The 22,839-nt window shown below is 46.0% G+C and overlaps 1 pseudogene; it reads right to left on the minus strand.

Moving 5' to 3' along the window:
• Positions 1–1,217: 1,217 nt before the first annotated feature.
• LOC100935878 (cell division cycle protein 27 homolog) lies at positions 1,218–21,192 on the minus strand (annotated as a pseudogene).
• Between the last annotated feature and the right edge of the window lie 1,647 nt (positions 21,193–22,839).

Here is a 22,839-nt window from a genome sequence, read left to right on the forward strand (position 1 = left end):
TGTGATCCCACAGAGCTCGGGATACAAAGAGTCAAAATGGTCACGCTTTCAGGGGCTAGAGACACATGAGCAACAGGCCCCCTTGCAGAAGACAAACGAAAGTTGGACCCAAAACCATGTTTCAGTCGGCCTGAGGGTGACTCCTGTGTGGGCGGGACTATCCACCTCGCGCTCCTTTGCAGGATCAACGTGGTGCTATCTCATCTGTGAACCATGTGGATGAAAAATGAACAATCACCCGAGTCTTGGCTCATTGCTCTCTGGGTAATTCGCTTATTCCTTTGGAGACGAAATTCGTCTGAATTGCTCCCAGATGAAGTAACCCAGGCTGGCGATCCAGAGGGCCGGTGAGAGCCCCGCAGGCTGACGCGGCTGTGGGCCGAGCACTTAGCCTGCCCTGGGCACCCAACATTTTCCCGGAGTGCAAGATCCTGCTGGTCCTGGAGGAAGAAGACCGCTTTTCTCTCTGCCTTCCCCTCTTTGTTTCTTGCTCCCACCCTCCCTCCCTCTTTCCCTCCGTGCCTCCCTCAGTTCCTCCCTTCCTCCCTCCCTCCCTCCTTCCCTCTCTCCTTCCTATCCAACCAAACCTTCCAAGGTCCCTGGGTCCATCCGTTCTTTTCTCCCTCCATCGCTCCCTCCCTCTCTGTCTCCCTTCCTCTCCCCATCTCTGCCTGAGTTCCCTCCCGCGTATAAAGGGCAGCACCCCGGTTTGCGCGGGGTCTCGGGTCTGCATTTAGCTGTCAGGCACTCCACGGTGATTCCGAGGAAGCTGGCTGGGCAAGGGTAGGCGAGTGACGGTGGGGCGGGGAGACAGAGGTGGCGAGACGCGGAACGAAGAGTAGGCTTGGCACCTGCCCAGGCCAGTGTTTCTCGGGATGGAGGTCTCCGCCCGCCCCACTGAAAGACGCGGCGGGGGCGCAAGAGGGAAGGGATGAGAGCTCCGCCTGAGCTGGTTAGAAAACCTAGGCTGCTGCCTGCTAACCCGCGCATGAGCAGTAGACACTCCATCTTCCGGTGCCTGGAGGGGCCCTGGGATCCCCGGGATGCTCAGGAAAGAATGACAGCCTTCCTCTGAGTGGAGTCTCTCATGGGACCTGGAACTCAGCGATCCTAGGCAGGTCAGCTGGAAGGGAAGACACGCCTCTCCATACCGAGTCAGAGGTTCACCGCGAAAGAGAGGCTGCCGCCCTGCCCCCACCCCGCCCCTACCCCACATCCTAAAGCTTCTCCAGCAGAGCCCGGTGTTCTTCCTGGCTGAGGAGTAGTTCCAGAGGAGCGGTTTCTTCCACTTCCTTCAGCTTCCCCAGTGGCGCCGGATCTAGGAAAGTTTGTGCCTTTTGCTGAAACTCTGGGGTTGACAGGAGCTCGTCTAACTGGCTGGAGGTGAGTGTAGACTAGTGCCCCGTCTCATGGAGCAGTTGAGAGATGCCTGGATGCCTTGCATCTGTGCTTGATCGGGAGGCCTCTGGGGTCGCTAGCTTCGGAGGTGGAGGTGCCCCGTCTTTGGTTTCCACACTGCCCTGGCGACCTGGGGCTCCAGACCCACCGCGGACTCCGGTGGGACGTGGGTGGTGCAAACACACCTTGCCCCTGTGACTCAGCTTGAGAGGGCCCAAGCTGTCCCACTGAGCATGCGCCCAGCAGGCCGCCATGCTGCAGATCCTCGTCCTCCTGGCATTTTTTGGGGTGCAGAGGCCACCGAGGTGTCTGAGGGTGGGACAGTCCTACTTCCAGAGGAGCCAGGGCAGTGAACACAAAAATTCCCACGTGCAATGGCAGGTTGAGAGATTCCTTCTGACTGCACAGCCTGGTTGGGCTGGAGCTGGGTGATGGTCCTTGCTCCCTGGCTCACGAAAGCCCCCTGTGGGAGAGCCCCAGGCAAGCAGGGCGTGTGTGGTGCAGAAAGCCCTGTTCCCTACGCAGAGATGTGGGTGAACTCGATTGAGGAGGGAGGAGGATGACACCCACTGGGGGTGTTAATTAGTAACCACAGTGGCCTCAAAGAGCTCAAACGGAAGGAAGAATTGCACGTCTCTCACTTTAAATAAAGAGCTAGAAATGATTAAGCTTACTAAAGATGTAAAATTTTCATCGCTAGAGAGACGTCAACACTTGGCTTCAAAACTTCAAAGGATGTGCTGACTGTCTTTGAGGACCACTGCAGTTGGTGACTTTAAGTTACAGCCAATGCTCATTGACCACTCAGAAAATCTCAGGGCTCTTAAGAATTACTCAAAACCTATTCTTTCTGTGCTCCAGAAATGGAACATCACAGTCTGAGTGACAACACAACTGTTAACAGTATGGTTTACTGTATATTTTAATCCCACTATTGAGACCTACTGCTCAGAAAAAATAAATAAATAAATAAACGAGTCCTTTAAAGGGATTGCTGCTTGGCCTGGTGCAGTGGCTCACACCTATAATCCCTGCACTTTGGGAGGCCAAGGTGGTTGGATCGCCTGAGGTCAGAAGTTGGAGACTAGCCTAGCGAAGATTATGAAACTCCATGTCTAATAAAAATACAAAAAAATTAGCCAGGCATGGTGGTGGTAGTTGTAATTTCAGCTACTTGGGAGGCTGACACAGAAGAATGGCTTGGACCCTGGAGGCGGAAGTTGCAGTGAGCCAAGACCACGCCACTGCCCTCCATCCTGGGCAACAAGAGGGAAACTATATAAAGGAGAAAAAAAATAAAAAGGAAAGAAAAGAAAAAAGGAAATAAGATTGCTGCTTATTAATAATTCTCCTAGCTACCCAGAAGCTTAGATAGAGATGTACTTGGAAATTAATGTTATGTTCATGGCTGCTAATACAATATCTATCCATCAGCCTGTGGATCAAAGAGTGGTTTTGACTTTCAAGTGTTTTTATTAAATAATAAATGCATTTTGTAAAGGTATAGCTGTCATAGATAGCAATTTCTTTGATGAGTCTGGATAAACTGAATTGAAAACCTTTTGGAAAGGTTTCACCATTAATCCCTTCATGATATTTCAAACTCGTCCCATGAATCACAAATGTCCTTAATAGCAAATGCCATTAAGAACATTTGTGTTTGATGGGAGGAGGTTGAAATATCAACATTAACAGGAGTTTGGAAGAAGTTGATTCCAGCCATCATGGATGACTTTGAGGGCTCAGGATGTCAGTGGAGGAAGTCCCTACAGATGTGGTAGAAATCGCACGACAATCAGAATTAGAATTAGGGCCTTAAGATGAGATTAAATTGCTGTAAACTCATGATGAAACTTGAACAAGTTGGGAGTTGCTTCTCATGGATGAGCAAAGAAAATATTTTCTTGAGATGGAATCTACTCCAGGTGGAGATGCTATGAACATTGTTGAAATAACAAAAAAGGATTTAGAATATTCCATAAACCTAGTGAATAAAGCAGCAGCAGGGTTTGAGAGGGTTTACTCCAATTTTGAAGAAAGTTCTACTGTGGATATAATGTTATCAAACAGCATCACATGCTACAGGGAAATCTTTTGTGAAAGGAACAAACTTCATTGTTTTAAGAAATTGACACAGGTACCCAAACTTCAGCAGCCCCTATACTGATCAGTCAGCAGCCATCAACATGGAGGCAAGACCCTCACTGTAGAGAAAAGAAAGAGAGATCAGACTGTTACTGTGTCTATATAGAAAGAAAAGACATAAGAGACTCCATTTTGAAAAAGACTTGTACTTTAAACAATTGCTTTGGTGAGATGTTGTTAATTTGTAGCTTTGCCCCAGCCGCTTTGCCCCAGCCACTTTGCCCCAGCCACTCAGACCCAACCTGGAGCTCACAAAAACATGTGTTGTTTGAAATCAAGGTTTAAGGGATCTAGGGCTGTACAGGACGTGCCTTGTTAACAAAATGTTTGCAAGCAGTATACTTGGTAAAAGTCATCGCCATTCTCTAATCTTAATAAACGAGGGGCAAAATGCACTGCAGAAAGCCACAGGGACCTCTGCCCTTGAAAGTGGGATATTGTCCAAGGTTTCTCCTCATGTGAAATTCTGAAATATGGCCTCATGGGATGAGAAAGACGTGACTGTCCCCCAGTCCGACACCAGTTAAGGGTCTGTACTGAGGTGGATTAGTAAAAGAGGAAAGCCTCTTGCAGTTGAGATAGAGGAAGGCCACTGTCTCCTGCCTGCCCCTGGGAACTGAATGTCTCAGTATAAAACCCGATTGTACATTTGTTCAATTCTAAGATAGGAGAAAATCCGCCCTATGATGGGAGGGCAGACATGTTTGCAGTAGTGCTGCTTTGTTATTCTTTACTCCACTAAGATATTTGGGTGGAGAGAAACATAAATCTGGCTTACATGCACATCCAGTCATAGTACCTTCCCTTGAACTTAATTGACATAGATTATTTTGCTCACAAGTTTTTTGCTGACCTTCTCCTTATTATCACCCTGCTCTCTTACCACATTCCTTTTTGCTGAAATAATGAAAATAATAAGCAATAAAAACTTCTCCTTATTATCACCCTGCTCTCCTACTACATTCCTTTTTGCTGAAATAATGAAAATAATAAGCAATAAAAACTTCTCCTTATTATCATCCTGCTCTCCTACTACATTCCTTTTTGCTCAAATAATGAAAATATTAAGCAATAAAAACTGAGGAAACTCAGAGGCCGGTGCCTGTGCAGGTCCTTGGTAAGCTGAGTGCTGGTCTCCTGGGCCTACTATTGCTTCTCTATACTTTGTCTCTGTGTATTACTTATTTTCTCAGTCTCTCGTCCCACTTGACTAGAAATACCCACAAGTGTAGAGGAGCAGGTCACCCCTTCACTCACCAGCAAAAAGATTATGACTTGGTAAGGTTCAGATATTCATTAGTATTTTTCAGCAATGAGGTATTTTAAGTTAAGGTATGTACATGGATTTTTAGACATAATGTGATTATTAATTAATTAATAATTATTAAATACTCATTAGACTACAACACAGTTTAAGCATAACTTTTATAAGTCCTGGGAAACAAAATGTTTATGTGACTAATTTGATTGTAACATTTGCCTTATTGTGGTTGTCTGGAACCAAACCTACACCATCTCTGAGTATTCTTGAAAGTTTTTGCTTGTTCTTTGTTTTGAGAAGGGGTTTTGCTCTGTCACCCATGCCAGAGTGCAGTGGCATGATCATAGCTCACTGCAGCCTCAAACTGCTGGGTGAAGTGATTGTTCTACCACAGCCTCCTGAGTAGCTGGGACTACAGGCATGCTGCACTATCCTTGGATATTTTTTTTTTTTTTTTGAGACGGAGTCTCGCTCTTTAGCCCATTCCAGAGTGTGGTGGCTCTATCTCGGCTCACTGCAAGCTGCGCTTCCCGTGTTCATACCATTCTCCTGCCTCAGCCTCCCGAGTAGCTGGGACTACAGGCGCCCACACCAGGCCCAGCTAATTTTCTGTATTTTTAGTAGAGATGAGCTTTCACCGTGTTAGCCAGGATGGTCTCGATCTCCTGACCTCGTGATCCACCTGACTCAGCGTCCCAAAGTGCTGGGATGACAGGAATGAGCCACCGCGCCCGGCCTTTCTTTTCTTTCTAGTGGCACAAGCCCCATGGAGTGTGGTGCGTCTGATCTACGATGCTTTTGAACAGTGTAGAAAGTGTTGCTGTCTGTAATTAATTTTTTCCTACATGTATGGCCGCGATCGATCACAAGATCAATAAGCCCTTCTCCTTATTCTACTTCCCTTTCTAGCAATGGAGAACTTTGATTGGATTTTTCCTGCCTACAGGCAGGAATGAGTCTGCTGTTTTCTTTTTTAAACCCGAGGGGACTGAGCCTGAGGGCCTGGAGCGCGGCCACCCTCCCCCAACCCCCAACTGGTGATTGTGGTGGTGGTGGTGGTAGTTTTGTGTTCCAGCTTCTGTTCTGTTGTTGTTGTTGTTGCTGATGCTGCTGCTGGTGCTGTCGTCGTTGTTTTGGTATTTTACAGACTTAGGGGGTGTACCTGCTTGTTTGTTAGATCAGCATACTACTGCCTCCAGATGTAGAAGTGGACCTCCAGTGTATCCGATACCCACGTGGCGAACATTGTCTCTGACGGGCGATTTATTCATCCCTCGTCCCCCTGTTGTCCTCCTTTTGGAGTGTCTGTTATTTCCATCTTGATGACCGTGTGTGTACCCACTCTTTACCTCCCACTTTTAAGCAGAAGGCAGTTCACTGGGTACATACTTGCTTCCAGCTCTATCCATGTTGAGGGAAAAGACGTGAAATCACTCTTTTTTGTGCCTACACCATTAGAGAATTTTAACTTTCTTGGTGATTGTTTTTCTTTTTTCTTTTCTTTTCTTTCCTCCTCCTCCCCCTTTTTTTTCATTTTTTTCAACTAGGCTCTCCTACTTGTGTTGCTCAGTTGATCAGGTTGGTCTCCTGGCCTTGACACTTCTCCCGTCACATCCACCGCCTGGTTGTTGAAATGAGCATCTCTTGTAAAATGGAAAAGACAAAAAAATAAAGAGAAAGACAAAAAGTATGGGGTGAACGTTTCTGTTGCCGCCTCCCAGGGTGTACCTTGGACCCGATAGGAGGGAGGGAGCTTGCCTGGGTGGGTTTTCTGTGCTAAATCCTCCCGGGGGCCTCCTTCCCTCTACCCCTTGTCCCTGTTTCTCCCCCAGCCAAGGCTCCCACCGCCGCTGTGGGATTTTCCGTGGGAGAGGTATGGGAGAGGACTGATGCACCTTCCAGATCTATATCCTGCCAGACGTCTCTGGCTCAGCGTCCCCCACCGGCTGCCTGCCACCTTCCAGTGAACTCTGAGGCTGATGCCCCACCCCCCTTCATGTCCTACCACCCTCCCCAGCTGGCCGTTGCCTGGTGACCCAAAGGGAACTGCGATGACGCTTTCTTTTTTCTTTTTTTAAAATTTTATTATTATTATACTTTAAGTTTTAGGGTACATGTGTACAACGTACAGGTTTGTTACATATGTATACGTGTGCCATGTTGTTGTGCTGCACCTATTAACTCGTCATTTAGAATTAGGTATATCTCCTAATGCTATCCTTCCCCCCTTCCCCCACCTCACAACAGTCCCCAGTGTGTGATGTTCCCCTTCCTGTGTCCATGTGTTCTCACTGTTCAATTTCCACCTATGAGTGAGAACATGAGGTGTTTGGTTTTTTTGTCCTTGCGATAGTTTGCTGAGAATGATGGTTTCCAGTTTCATCCATGTCCCTACAAAGGACATTAACTCATCATTTTTTATGGCTGCATAGTATTCCATGGTGTGGAATCCTCCAGTGAAGACTTCCACCAGATGCCCCGGGTGGGCCGGATGGGATGAGACTGGACCACCCCAGACCATGCTGTTCTTGGGGGTATGTTGACATACAGGGTGGACTGGCAGCCCCAGCATTGTAAAGGGTGTCCAGGTATGGAAATGTCACATAGGATATCCTCTGTCCCGTCAGCCTGCCTTCAGCTTCCTCAGGCGTGAAAACAACTTCCCATCAGTACCTCTTTTCTTTCCTTTCTCCACCATGCACATGAGATGCATGAGAGGGAGAAACAGCTCAATAGATACTGCTGACCTTCATTTGTGGAATATTCAGTCATCTACACACAGACAGGTGAATAGACAGGTACCCAAATCAAACACCATTTCCGCGTTCTCATGGTGGGATTGGTCTCTCTCTCTTTCTCACACACACACACAATTTCCACATCTAGTTCACAAACCACACTAATTTAACCTTTTCACAGTATGCAGTCTGAGTAAAACCCACCCCACCCTCCACCCGGCTGTTGACAAAACTCCTTCTCTACAATTTATAAAAAAGATCATCTGGGCCGGGCACAGTGGCTCACGCCTGTCATTCCAGCACTTTGGGAGGCCAAGGTGGGTTGATCACTTGAGGCCAGGAATTGAAGACTAGGCTGGCCAACATAGTGAAACCCCATCTCTATGAAAAATACAACAATTACCAGTTCTGGTGGCATAGGCTTGTAATCACAACTATTCAGGAGACTGAGGCAGGCGAGTTGCTTGAATTAGGGAGGCCAAGGTTGCAGTGAGCTGAGATCATGCCATGGCAATTATTGAGACAGAGCGATACTCTGTCTCAATAATAATTATAATATTATTATAAGATTAGTTTTGCGTGGTAATACCTGCCTGTAGTCGCAGCTACTCGGGAGGCTGAGATAAGGAGAAGAACATTTGAGGCCCCACAGGTCGAGGCTTCAGTCAGCTGTATCCTGGGCAGTCACCAATCAAGGAGATATGCCCCTCCCCGTTTTCTTTTCTTTTGTTTTTCTTCTCTTTTCTTCTCTATTCTCCTCCCTCCCTCCCTCCCTCCCTTTCTTTCTTTCTTTCTTTCTTTCTTTCTTTCCTTCTTTCTTTCTTTCTTTCTTCCTTCCTTCCTTCTTTCCTTCCTTTCCTGCCTGACTGCCTTCCAGCCTTTCTTCTTTCCTCCCTTCCTCCCTTCCTTCTTTCCTCCTGCCTCAGCCTCCCAAAGTGCTGGGATTACTGGCGTGAGGCACCATGCCTGCTTGTGCTAAAGAGACACCCTTTGAAAGTAAGACACAGACAGCGCCTTCCAGTGATCTGACTGATTGATTGACAGATTTAGAGGCAGCATCTCACTCTGTCACCCTGGCAGTGGTGCCATCATAACTCACTCACTGCAGCGTGGACGCTCCTGGACTCAAGTGATCCTTCCACCTCAGCCTCCAGAGTAGAGTACCTGGGACCACAGGCATGCACCACTGTGCCCAGATAATTTTTATTTATTTATTTTTTTTTTTCCCGAGACAGAGTTTCTCTCTGGTTGCCCAGACTGGAGTTCAATGGCGTGATCTTGGCCCACCACAACCTCTGCCTCCTGGGTTCAAGCGATTCCCCTGCGTCAGCAACCCCAGCAGTTGGGACTGCAGGCATGTGCCACCACGTCTGGCTGATTTGGTATTTTTAGTGCAGACGGGGCTTCTCCATGTTGATCAGGCTGGTCTTGAACTCCTGACCTCAGGTGATCCGCCTTCCCCGGCCTCCTGAAGTGCTGGGATGGCAGGCATGAGCCACCGAGCCTGGCCTTCATTTTTCAATGTTTTTCCACAGATAGGGTCTCATCACTTTGTTGCAACCCTTCTGACCCAGTGCCTCAAAGTGCTGGCGTGACAGGCGTGAGCCACTGCGCCTGGACTACGGGGAATGATTCACGACCACGACCACTGTACTGATTCTTTCTTTCTTTCTTTCTTTCTTTCTTTCTTTCTTTCTTTCTTTCTTTCTTTCTTTCTTTCTTTCTTTCTTTCTTCTCTCTTTCTTTCTTTCTTTCTTTCATTGATTTTTTTATTATTGATTGATTGATTGATTGATTTTGAGATGGAGTCTCGCTCTGGGCGAGGTGAGGCGAGGCGAGGTTCAATGCTTTGGAAGCCGCAGCACCGCCTTCTGAAGCCCCATTCAAATGCACAAAGCCCTATTCCCTTCCTGGACTTGGAGCTGATGCCTTCCATTGCCTTGTGTTTCTCTCCATTCAGAAGCTTTTACAGGCACAACCCCACCCAAAGGCTGGCTACGGCTGAGGATTACGGGATGTGGTGGGGCTGGAAACTCTTTCCCCCACTGTTGCAAGCTCAGCCAAGATATGCCCCGACCCCCATCGCTTGCTCACCCTTTGAGATCCCCTCCTTCCACCACCTTGGAGACTGACATCTTACTTTAATTTCTGTCTTTCTTTCTTTCCTGCGTTTGAGGAGTGTGTGCAGGAATGAGGGTGTGTAGGGGGAGGGGGCGTGGGGTGGGGACCGAGGGGAACGTCCTAAGGGTCGATTTAGTGTCATGCCTCTTTCACCGCCACCACCGAAGGTGAAAGAAACAATCAGTTAAATACCGCGTGTTCTCATCGATAAGGGGGAACTTATAGATGAGAGTTCTGCGTGGGCAGAACGAGGGAAACGAGAGACGCGGGAGCCTACTTGAGGGAGGAGGGGTGGAAGGAGAGACAGCTTCAGGAGAAACCAAAACAAAACGAAACATGAAAACTGTCGAGTACTGCGCTCAGTGTCTGGGTGATGAAATCATCTGCACACTGAACCTCCCATCAGAAGTTTACCTATGTAACAATCTTGCACATGTATGTTTGAACAAGAAATGAAAGTTAGAGGAGAAAGAGAGAGAGAGGGAGAGAAGGAAGGAGAGAGAGAGAGAAGTGAAACGAAACACCACATCCTTGACCTGAGTCAGGGGGTTTCCTGCCTTTTGGGGGAACATTCAGCACCAATGTAGTATTTGGGCCTGTTCTTTCTTTTTTTCTTCATTTCTTTTTTTTGGACTGAGTCTCTCTCGCTCTGTCACACAGGCTGCGGTGCAGTGGCGCTCTCTTGGCTCACTGAAACCTCTGCTTTCTGGCTTCCAGTGATTCTTCTTCGGTAGCTGGGATTACAGACACGCACCATGACAGATGGCTTATTTTTCTATTTTTAGTGGAGATGGGTTTTCTCCATGTTGGCCGCGTTGGTTTTGAACTCCTGACCTGAAGTGATTTGCCCTCCTGGGCCTCCCAAAGTGCCGGGACGACAGGCCTGAGTCACAGGGATTTCAGCCTTTAAAAGCGCCGGCCCTGCCAACTTTCGCTTCGGCCCTTACACTCAGAATGACGTGTCCTCTCTGCCATAGGTTGACTCTTTGAGTCCCCTATGCCATTGCACTCCAGCCTGGGCAGCAAGAGCGAAACTCCGTCCCCCCACCTTCCCGTGCAAAAAATAAATAAATAAATAAGTAAATAAATAAATAAATAAAATATCTACACATGATCTATAAGTGCGTGTTCCCATGAGTGATTTCTAATTAATGGCACTGTACACTGAAAGCAGTGGCTCACGTCTGTCATCCCAGCACTTTGGGAGGCCGAGGTGTGTGGGTCATGAGGTCAGGAGTCCAACACCAGCCTAGCCAACATGGTGAAACCCGGTCTCTACTGAAAATACGAAACTGAGTCGGGCGCGCTGGGGCAGGCACCCGTAATCCCAGCTACTCGGGAGGTTGAGGCAGGAGAATCACTTGAACCTGGCAGGCGGAGGTTGCAGTGACCCGGGATGGCGCCACTGCACTACAGCCTGGACGACAGAGTGAGATTCAGTCTCTAAATAAATAAATAGAAAGAAAGAAAAGAAAAGAAAGAAAAGAAAAGAGAAGAGAAGAAAAGAAAAAAAGAAAAGAAAAGAAAGAGAAAATGAAAGAAAAGGCACTATATCGCTGCTCGGCTAGGACCTTCTCTCTTTCTGTGTTTCTCTCTGTCTCTCTCTGTCTGTCTTTTTCTTTCTCTATCTGTCTCTTTCTCTGTCTGTCTCTTTCTTTCTCTCTATCTCTGTCTCTCTCTCTCTGCCTGTCTCACTGTGTCTGTCTTCTGTCTAACTCTCTTTCTCTGGCTGTCTATCTCTCTCTGTCTCCCTCCCTGTCTGTTTCTCTCTCTCTCTGTCTTTCTCTTTCTGTCTGTTTCTCTGTCTCTGTCTGTCTCTGTTTCTCTCTGTCTCTCTCTGTCTGTCTCTGTTTTTCTCTGTCTGTCTCTCTCTTTCTTATTCTGAGTCTCTCTGTCTGTCTCTCTCACTCTCTCTCTCTGTGCCTATCTTTTCTTACTGTCTTTCTCTACCCGTCTGTCTCTCTCTCTGTCTGTCCCTCTTCCTCCCTTTCTGTCTCTCTCCCTCTCTCTCTCACTCTCTGCCTGGCTGTCTCTCTTTCTTTCTGTTTCTGTCTCTCTGTCTCATCTCTGTCAGTCTCTCTTTCTGTCTGTCTCTGTCTGTCTCTCCCTGCCTGTTTCTCTCACTGTGTCTGTCTTCTGTCTTGCTCTCTTTCTCTGCCTGTCTGTCTCTCTCTCTGCTTGCGTTTCTGTTCTCTCTCACTCTGTCTCTCTTTCTGTCTGTTTCTCTCTGTCTGTCTCTGTCTGTCTCTTTCTCTGTCTGTCTGTCTCTCTCTCTCTTTTTTTTTTTCACATGGAGTCTCACTGTGTTGCCAAGGCTAGAGTGCAGTGGCACCATCTCGGCTCACTGCAAACTCCACCACCCAGGTTCACGCCATTCTCCTGACTCCCGATTAACTGGGACTATAGGCGCCCGCCACCAAGCCCGACTAATTTTTTGTATTTTTAGTAAAGACGGGATTTCACCGAGTTAGCCAGTATGGTCTCGATCTCCTGACCTCGTGATCCACCCGCCTCAGCCTCCCAAAGTGCTGGGATGACAGGAATGAGCCACCGCGCCCGGCCTGTCTCTCTCTTTCTTTCTTTCCTCTCTCTCTCTCTGTGCCTATATTCTTTCTTACTCTCTTCTCTGCCTGTCGGTCTCTCTCTCTCTGTCTGTCTCTCTCCCTCCCTGTTTGTTTCTCTCTCTTTGTCTCTGTCACTCTCGCTCTCTCTGTCTCTCTCTCTTGCTGTTTCTCTCTGTCCGTCTCTGTCTGTGTCTTTCTCTGTCTGTCTCTCTCTTTCTTTCTCTCTGTCTCTGTCTCTCTCTCCCTCTGCCTGTCTCTCTCACTGTGTCTCTCTTCTGTCTTACTCTCTTTCTCTGCCTGCCTGTCTCTCTCTCCCCCTCTCTTTCTGTTTCTCTCTATATATCTCTCGCTCTCTCCATCTCTCTCTGTCTGTTTCTCTCTGTCTCTGTCTTTCTCTGTCTGTCTCTGTCTCTCTCCTTCCCTGTCTGTCTGTTTCTGTCTCTTTCTCTATCTCTGTCTCTCTCTTTCTGTTTCTCTCTGTCCATCTCTGTCTTTCTCTGTCTGTCTCTCTCTTTCTCTCTGTCTCTTTCTCTCTCTCTCTGCCTGTCTCTCTCACTGTGTCTGTCTTCTATCTTACTCTCTTTCTCTGCCTGTCTGTCTGTCTGTCTCTCCCTCCCTTTCTCTCTCTCTCTGTCTCTCTCTTTCTGTTTCTCTCTGTCTGTCTCTGTGTGTCTGTCTGTTTCTCTCTTTCTCTGTCTCTCTCTCTGTTTCCTCTCTGTCTCTGTCTGTGTGTCTGTCTCTCTCTGTCTCTCTCCCTCCCTATCTGTCTGTTTCTCTCTGTCTCTGTCTCTGTCTCTCTCTCTTTCTGTCTGTTTCTCTCTGTCTCTCTCTGTCCATCTCTGTCTTTCTATGTCTGTCTCTTTCTCTGTCAGTCTGTCAGATCCCCCATGACGGAGAGGGCCCTGCCCCTTCCACGAAAATCAGAAGGGCCTGCTTAGAGAGGCCGAGAGGAATCCAGACAGACAGGGCTTGCTACGCTTCACCACTCGGTGTATGATTTTGGGAAGTCGAGGCCGGGTCCCCACTTGGATGGAAGGGACATTTTCAGACTTTTCTCTTTGTCACGTATGGCGCCCCTACTTCTCGTATTTCCCTGATAAGCTCCTTGACTCAAAAATACATGGTTAAGGCCGGGTGTGGTGGCTCACGTCTATCATCCCAGAACTTCCAGAGGCCGAGGCAGGGGATCACGTGAGGTTGGGAGTTTGAGACCAGCCTTGTCACCATGGTAAAACCCCGTCTCTACCAGAAATACTAAACTGAGTCGGGCACGGTGGGGTATGCGCCTGTAATGCCAGCTACTTGGGAGGCTGAGGTGGGAGAATCACTTGAACCTGGGAGGCGGAGACTGCAGTGAGCCGAGATCGCGCCACTGCACTGCAGCCCGGGCTGTAGAGTGAGTAGGACTCTGTCTCTAAACAAATAAATAAATAAATAAATGAATAAATGCATTATTTTCCATGCTGACTGACACTTGCAGGCATCGGTTGTCTTCGGGCATCATCTAGCGGCCACTGTTATTGAAAGTTTAGGTGACATGGAGGGAGGTCTTGCTTACTTCACTGAGCCTGGACAACGGGTTTCTCTCTCTCCCTTCTGGAGGTCCCTCCCTCTCTCCCTGGTTGACTAGGGAACCTCCGCCCTGGCGGGGGCCCTATTTTTCTTTGATCAGAGCTTTAGTTTTCTTTGTGTGTTGGTTCTTTCATGCACATAGACTCTTCTACTTGGGTTTTAAGAGGGGTCACTTTAATTTTCAAGTCGCCCCCTGGCTCCCCCCACTACCCACGTCCCTTTACCTTCATTTAGTGAGTCAGTTAGGCGGGTTCCCCCCAAAACCCCCACCCCCCGCCTCCCAACACCCTGCTTGGAAACCTTCCAGAGCCACCCTGGTGTGCTTCTGTCTTCTCTCCCCTTCTCCCACACCTTACCGGCGATCTCATTCTTGCCAGGCTGACATTTGCAATGGTGGGCATCAGGCCTCACTCAGTGGCCACCATTTTTGAAGATTGGGGTGGCAATGTCCCACTTCCCTGGAGGCAGCTCGGGCTGATGGCATAGCCCTTGACCTGCATGGGCAAGCGGGCGGGTCTGCTGTTGTGGGGTTTTTTTCCCCCACTTCCCTCCTCAGGCCTCCCTCCCTAGGAAAGCTTCACCCTGGCTGGGTCTCCGTCACCTTTTATCATGATGTTTTAGTTTCTCCGCCCTCCAGCCAGTATAGTTACACAATGGGAATGGCGTCACAGCTCTAGTCTGGGCGTTCTTTGTATTTGCCCATAATAGAAACGTTTTCTGAAAACTAATACTTTGCTCACTTAAGATTTCCTGGGACGGTGCCTTGGCCCGTGTTTGTTGTTTTGTTTTGTTCGTGTTTTTCCTTTTTTGTATGTATTTCTTTTCAGGTGAAGTAGAAATCCCCAATTTTCAGGAAGACGTATCTTTTCCCCAAGACATGTTAGCTGCTGTTTTCTCCTGTTGTTAACTAGCGCTTTTGTGAATCTCTCAACGTGTAGTGAGAACCGGTTGATGTTTACTTCAGAACATCTTATTTTCTTGAAATCCATAAGCCAATGCTGCTGCTGCTCTTGCTGCTGCTGCTGCTGCTGTTCTTGTTGCTGTTGTTGTTGTTTTCAAAGCACACCCCGGTCACCCTTTACGGAATCAAAAGCGTTATAAAATATGTGTAATTATTTCCTGACCACGCCATTCCTCCTCCTCTCTCTGTCTCTCTGTCTCTCTTTCTCTGTCTCTCTCTCTCTGCCTGTCTGTCTATTTTTCTCTCTCTCTCTTTGCCTGTCTCTCTCACTGTGTCTGTCTTCTGTCTTACTCCCTTTTTTTGCCTTTCTGTCTCTCTCTCTCTGCCTGTCTGTCTGTCTCTCTCTCTCCTTGTCTGTCTGTTTCTCTCTGTCCGTCTCTGTCTTTATGTCTGTCTCTCTCTTTCTTTCTCTCTGTCTCTCTGTCTCTGTGTGTCTCTCTCTCTGTCTGTCTCTCTCACAGTGTCTGTCTTCTTTCTTTCTTTCTCTGCCTGCCTCTCTCTCTCTTTCTCTCTCTCTGTCTCTCTCTGTCCATCTCATCTTTCTCTGTCTGTCTCTTTGTCTCTCTGTCTGTATCTCTCTTTCTTTCTTTTTCTCCCTGTCTCTGTCTATCTCTCTCTGTCTCTCTCACTGTGTCTGTCTTCTGTCTTATTCTCTTTCTCTGTCTGTCTGTCAGTGTCTCTCTCTCTCTCTCCCTATCTGTCTGTCTCTCTCTCTCCCTGTCTGTCTGTTATTTCTCTCTCTTTGCCTGTCTGTCTCTCTGTCTCTCTCTCTCTCTGTGTCTGTCTTCTGTCTTACTGTCTTTCTCTTCCTGTCTGTCTTTCTCTCCTTGTCTGTTTCTCTCCATCTCTGTCTCTGTCTGTCTCTCTCTCTCTGTCTGTTTCTGTCTCTCCCTCTGTCTGTCTCTTTCTCTCTCTGTCTCTTTCCCTCTCTGTCTCTTTCCCTCTGTCTGTCTGTCTCTTTCTTTCTCTCTGTCTCTCCAACTGTCTCTGTCTGTGTGTGTGTGTGTGTCTGCTTTCTGTCTTACTCTCTTTCTCTGCCTGTCTGTCTGCCTGTCAGTCTGTTTCTCTCTCTGTCTATCTCTCTCTCTTTCTGCCTCTGTCTCTCTTTCAGTTTCTCTCTGTCTCTTTCCATCTGTGTCTTTCTCTGTGTCTTTATCTCTCTGTCTCTCTCTGTCTTTCTCTCTTTGTGTATCTTTGTGTCTCTCTGTCTGTCTCTCTGTCTCTGTCTCTGTGTCTCTCTCTCTCTCTCTTGCTCACTCACTCTCTGGCTCTATCTCCCGCCCTCTCTTTCTTGGAAAAATAAGTTCAAGTACATCTAATCTAATCCATTACCACGGCCTGAATTCTTAACTTTAGACATCCCAGATTTGATCTCCCTACAAAATGCTGTACAGAACTGGAGAGTTGATTTCTGGACTTGGATACCTCATAGATACTACATATTAATAAAGATCCAACCCTAAAATCTGGGTTTGCATCTAGCTCGACTGTCTCAAAAAATCATACCTCTGTTCACCTAGGATGCTGGGAGGGTTTTCTCAATGTGCATCTGTTCATGTCCTTCATGACCTATGACCAAGCCCTGTCCGTTCTGTCTGAAATATGTATCTGCAAACACTTCTCTCCATTTCCACAACTACCCATGGCCCATTTTGGAACCACTGGCTCTTTGAAAAAAAATCCCTGAAGTGGCTTTGGCTTTTTGGCTAGGAGTCCTAAACCTGCTGAAAACTTTCCTGCCCAGGATTCTGTGTGAACAAAAGTGCTTCTGCTGGGAGCTGGGATCCTCGGTACCATGCTTGCTAGCACTGAATGAGTCTCTGGAAGGACGCATGGGACTCCACAAAGCTGACCTGTCCCACCGAGGTCAAATGGATACCTCTGCAATGGCCCGAGACCTCCAACTTACATCACTGTCACCAACCGTTACCTTCAGCATCCTTGTGAGCCTGCCCAAGGCCCCGACTCCGGGGAGACTCTTGGGAACCCGGCCTTCCTCGGCTAAAATCCAAAGGGATGGTGACATCCACCCACAAGGTCCCCATTGAACTGCAAAGATGTGGAGCGTAGGTCAGAGAGGGGACCAGGAGGGGAGACGTCCTGACAGGCAAAGAGTTCTCTAGGCTCTGGCCACCCCACTCACGTCCCATGTACTGGGCACCCATGGGACACCACCACTTTATCCCCTCCTCTGTCCACAGCCGCCCCAACCCCACCCCACAACCCAAGCACACACACTGGAGGTTACAAAACCACACGGCCTGAATAGAGCCTGACGGAGTGAGAGCTCATTTCACGAAGTGGGGGGGTGGGTTGGGGTGGGGTGGGGTGGGGTTTGGGGGTCTGTAGAGAGCCCGATTCTCCCTCGTGGGTGGCTACAGGATACAAATGAGTATCGCTTCTTGGGCAGAGGGGCTTCTTTAGGCCATCACGTTTGCAGGACTGTCTCTCAAACCCTTCCTTGAGGCCACAAAATAGATTCCACTCCACCCATCAATGTTTCCCCGGGTGCTGAATGTATCCTGTCAAGAGACCTGAGCCTGACACTTTGAGTTAAACAACTTTATTGGCTTTCTGTGTTTGTTTGCTTCTGAGAGGGAGTCTTGCTCTGTCCCCCCATGGCTGGAGTACAGTGGCATGATCTCAGCTCACTGCAACCTCTGTCTCCCGGGTTAGAGTGATTCTCCTGCCTCAGCACCACCACACCTGGCTCATTTTTTTATTTTTAGTAGACACAGAATTTGACCCTGTTTCATTGGTTTTTACTGGAGATTCTAGATTTGAGTCACACCTCATTGTGTGCCATATATAATGACTTCTTTTTTTTTTTTTAAGCACAATATATCTGCTTTATTTAAGTGGCTTTGTATATCGTTATAATTGTGTTATAGATGAAGAAAAGGTATTAAACATGGCGCTAATGATAGTAAAAGTGAAAAGAAAAGAAAGGCTATCTATTTTGTAGATAGAATAAAGTTGCTCAGTATTTAGAGTTACCTAAATAAGTCAGCATTTAAACTCCTCCTACTAAAAGCATGCCAGTCTGAATAATCCTCCTTGAAACACAATTTTTGATATGGGTAATGTTTTTAAGTATGTGACTCCTGCAGACTAGCTGGACAGACAATACACATTTAAAAAAGAACAGCACAAGGATCCACCAGACTTGGGAAAAAATCAAAAACAACACAAGCCTTATGAAGAACTGAGTTCTTAAAATATTATGGAGAACATGGCTATTGGAAGAGATGGCAATATTGGCAAGTTGATTGTTACATTGGTCAGCAATAGCTAGCACTATTTTTTTGACAATCTTTCAGGCACTGCAACTACTACTGCAAAATGATATATAGTCCATTAAAAAACATAATCACAAATCAAAAAATATTTTAGTAATATAATGCTTCAGATTTAGAAGCAAATCAAGTGTTAAAATTCAACTGCTGTAATAACTAACCCCAAAGATAATCGTATCTGACAAAAAAGCTTCCACAGAGTCACTACTTCAGAATTATACTTTCTCTTGATATTTATTTTATTTTATTTTATTTTATTTTTATTTTATTTTTTTCTTTATATGGCGTCTCACTCTGTCGCCCAGGCTGGAGTGCAATGGCATAATCTTGGCTCACTGCAACCTCCACTTCCCAGGTTTAAGTGATTATCCTTCCTCAGCCTCCTGAGTAGTTGGGACTACAGGCGCCTGACTCCATGCCCAGCTAATTTTTATACTTTTAATATAGGTGGGGTTTCACCATGTGGTCTCAATCTCTTGACGTTGTGATCTGCCTGCCTTGGCCTCCCAAAGTGCTGGGATGACAGGCATGAGCCACCATGCCTGGCATTCTCTTGATATTTAAACTTTTAAGTCAGTCCAGAGAAATACGATAAATGTCAACAGTAAGTATGGTGTTGAGGCAGAAGTAGGACCAAACTTTTTCATATGTTATTCAGTTGGTAACAATATGACCTGGGTAGTAATTTCCTATGTTTCTACTTATACACAAATACAAAAAAGTAAAACAGAGATACTGCTAAATAAAGGATACATTGTTCTTAATAGTAACTTAATAAACTGGAACATTGTCAAAAAGCACCTAGTGAACTTTTTCAGTGTTTTTTTTCTATTATCCAATAAGTGAATTAGGCTATTCCTTTCCAATTTCCCAAGCACTTTTTGTCCCAATCACCATTTCTGTGTTCGAAGAAAAAGTAGCAAGTCAAGTAACAAAACTAAACAAGCAAAAAAACAAAACACAACTACAGTATCTGCAAAAGTTTTGTAGAAGACTGAAACTGTTGAGCATAAGCATCTCGTATTCTATTATCATTAGTTAACTGAAGAGTTTGTTAAAGACATACATTTCATAAAAATGTTAGTTTGAAGTTATTGACCAGTATGTACCATTCCTAAGTATTAGTAACCAAATTCATGACAATAAAGAGCTATCTAACAAGAAAAATTAGTGACTACAAGCACCATCATCAAGACTTTGTCTTTACAATTCATTACCACTTACCATGCATTGTAATGTCTAGGATTGACTCTGATAGCATTTCAAAAACAAGCTAACGCTTTGTCCAATTCTTCAGTTAAGAAAAACTCTCGCCCTAATAAAGTACAGGCATAAGCATAATTTGGATCCACTTGGATAGCTCTCTGGAAGAATTTAATTGCAATATCATGTTCCCGTTGCAGACTGAAAGAGTTCCCAGCAGCACACCAGGCCTCTGGAGAATTTTTATCCATGTCTGTTAAGTCTTTTGACAGAAATGAAAGAGCGACATCTTTTTGAAGATGCCAAAGTGTTGTAGAGTAGATTTCCATGCCTTCGAATCTATAATTCTCAATCCTGCTAACCTCTGAGAATATTCTTTCGGCTTGCATGTACTCTGAAAGTTCAAAATAGGACCTTCCAATTTGGCACATTACCCAATCAGTATTGTAGTGGTGAGAAGGTAGATGGCTCAAAATATTTATAGCTTCTTTGCAGTGGTATGAATATAAAGCTAAATAACCTTTCCCCATTTCATGAAGAAGGCTCATCAAGCCTTCTGCTGCTGCTTTTTGTAGATTAAAAGCCTGAATCTGAGGTGTGATTGTGGATATTTCCTCTTCTGAATTGATGGAAGAGTCCAATTTTGTAATTTCCAGGTTTTCATTTATAGTAGATTGAGTTATTCCTCCTTTATTAGTTTTACTTTTTGTTTTTCTCTTTGGGATTTTAGGTGGAAACTTCATTTTTAATTTCTTCCTATTCTCCTTGGTTGTGGAACTGTCACTAGTAAAGAGTCATGAACTTCTTCGATGCAGTGCATTTGGGGGAGATGTCATAGTGAGGCTCATTACTTGAGGTGTTGTAGTTATTTATGGACCAGAACTTTCTGTTAGTGAAAGAATTGGAGTTACCTCTCGGCTATTTCCACTCTGCGAGAAGACAGACTTTGCTCCAGTTTGGCCAATTCTGGCAACAGATTTTTTGAAGGGGCTCCGGTGGATGGCACATCAATTACAGAAGGTGTATTAGTGTAGTTTTGTAAATAAGATCCATCTCCAGGACTTGGGGTTTCTAATGGCAAAATCCCAAAACTTGGGGTAAATGGACTAAGAGCTGCTGGTCCTATTAATAAACTTCGACCAGTTTTTGTTTTATTTTGAACCTGTTTAGATAACATGGAAGTTCCTGTTCCCAGTGGGACAGTTTCAGGTGAAATTACAGCTGAATCAATAAAAGACACTGGGGAATCTGTATTCAAGGAGTACTTTGAATTGGAAGATTCTAAACTGACTCTGTTTAATTCAGTTGTGTCCTGGGGTGTTTCCATAAGAATGGTCTCAGGCTGTTTGTGACATAAACTGTGATTAGGTACTTGTGTTGTGCAAGAGTTGGGCAGACAGTTGCTAAAGTTCTGTAAAGATGTGAATTTAAATGTTTGGCCAGGATCTGGCTTTTCACCTATTTCACGTAACGATTCAAAGGGATACCAGAGGAAATGATTTAAACTAAGTCTCTTTTGGTAACATTCTTATTCTTTAGCAAGCCGATCTGTCTTGCAATATACACGTCCTGACAATGGAAGGGGAAAGCAAACTGAATCACCAAACTCAGTAACAATATCATCATGGCTTTTCTGCTTATTAGACACTCCACCAGATAAGATTTGTTCCCAGTCTCCAAGCTTACTGAGATCAACACAACATTTTGCAAGCAGGTATTTGCATTGCGGTGTAGGACAACTATGTCTTTTCAAGAGTCTATATGCTTTATAGGCCTTTCCTGGGAGGTAAGAACAGGTCGCCATTAAAATCAAAGCTTCTTCTGAGTGTACTTCTGCATAAAGGCTTTCTGTGAGGAAAACCCCATCTCGGTAAGCATAGTGGTTTAGTGCTTGCCATATAGCAGCCTGGACGGGTTCCTGCAGCACTGTCATCCTTGAGGCAAAGGCTCAATTTCTGCAGTGCCTCAGGAAACCCTCACACCACCCACACCCCTCCCCCCTATAGCAGCTCCGGCCCTGCCAGCCTAGGCTCATTTAAATTCACCAGTTACCGGGGGATGGGGGTGGCCGAGCCAGAATGACTTCTTTATCCTGCTGACTCTGGAAAGCCTGGCCTCTTGTGATCCATTCCAAAGCGAAAGTCACCTCATGTTTGGGAAACAGATCCACTCCCAAGTTCAGTGGAGGGTTGAGGCATGTAGGACGAAGGACTCTCTTCCATCTGATTTGGTCTGCACAGCAGGGCCTAGGGCTGGAGTCCTCTCTGTGAGGACCGCTGACTCCCTCTACCTTGGGTTCCATTGGCCCCACCCTGGGACATGGGCCTTGGCAGATTCTGGCCCTTCCTGGCCCTTAAGTTGCTGTCAGAAACCCCATCTCGTGTTCGGATGCCCTGAATAACTGTGGCTCGAGCCTCTCTGGAAACATTGGAAATCTCTCCTCTACACATGGTCACCTAAAACCCCAGGAGCTTGGGACACACATCTGCTATCACCTCACTGCTTTCGGGAAAGAATGCTGAGAGTCTCTTGCCAACTCTCTCTTGACTTGAGTTCTTCATGGGTGTGTGGTTAAGACGTAGTGAGACCAGATGTATTAACTCAGGCCGGGGGCTGGTGGCTCACGCCTTTAACCCCAACACTTTGGGAGGCCGAGGCTGTAGGATCCCTTGAGGAATAGCCTAACCCTGGGGAGGTTGAGGCTGCAGTGTGTGAGCCATAATGGTGTAATTTGGATCCAGCAGTTTTCTAAACAGTCATTTTGTAGAATCTGCAAAGAGATATTTCTGAGCCCATTGAGGCCTATGGTTAAAAGGGAAATATTTTCAAATAAAAAGAAAACAGAAGCTTTCTGAGAAACTTCTTTTTGATGTGTGTATTCATCTCACAGTGTTGAAACTTTTTTTTATTGAGCAGTTTGGAAACAGTCTTTTTGTAAAATCTGCAAATGGATATTTCTTAGCCATTTGAGACCTAAGGTGAAAAAGAGATATCTTCACATAGAAACTAGACAGAAGCATTCTGAGAAAGTTCTTTGTGATGTGTGCATTCATCTCACAGAGTTGAACCTTTCTTTGGTTTGAGCAGTTTGGAAACAGTCTTTTTTTTAAATATGCAAATGGATATTTGTGAGCCCTTCACAGCCTATGATGAAACAGGAAATACCTTGACATAAAAACTAGACAGAATCTTTCTGAGAAAATGCTTTGCAATGTGTGCTTTCATCTCACAGAGTTGAACTTTTCTTTTGATTGAGCAGTTTAAAAACAGTCTTTTTGTAGAATCCACAAACGGATATTTGCAGAGCTTTTAGGCCTATGGTGAAAACGGAAATATTTTCACAAAAACACTAAAAAGAAGCTTTCTGAGAATCTTCTTTGTGATGCCTGGATTCATATCACAGAGCAGAACCTTTCTTTTGATTGAGCAGATTGGAAACAGTATTTTTGTACAATCTGCAAATGGATATTTCTGAGCCCTTTGATGCCTGTAGTGAAAAAGAATTATCTTCACATAAAAAGTAGACAGAATCATTCCAAGAAACTTCTTCCTGATGTGTGCATTCATCTCACAGAGTTGA

This window comes from Pongo abelii, chromosome Y (assembly GCF_028885655.2).
Source record: "Pongo abelii isolate AG06213 chromosome Y, NHGRI_mPonAbe1-v2.0_pri, whole genome shotgun sequence".
Lineage (NCBI taxonomy): Eukaryota > Metazoa > Chordata > Mammalia > Primates > Hominidae > Pongo > Pongo abelii.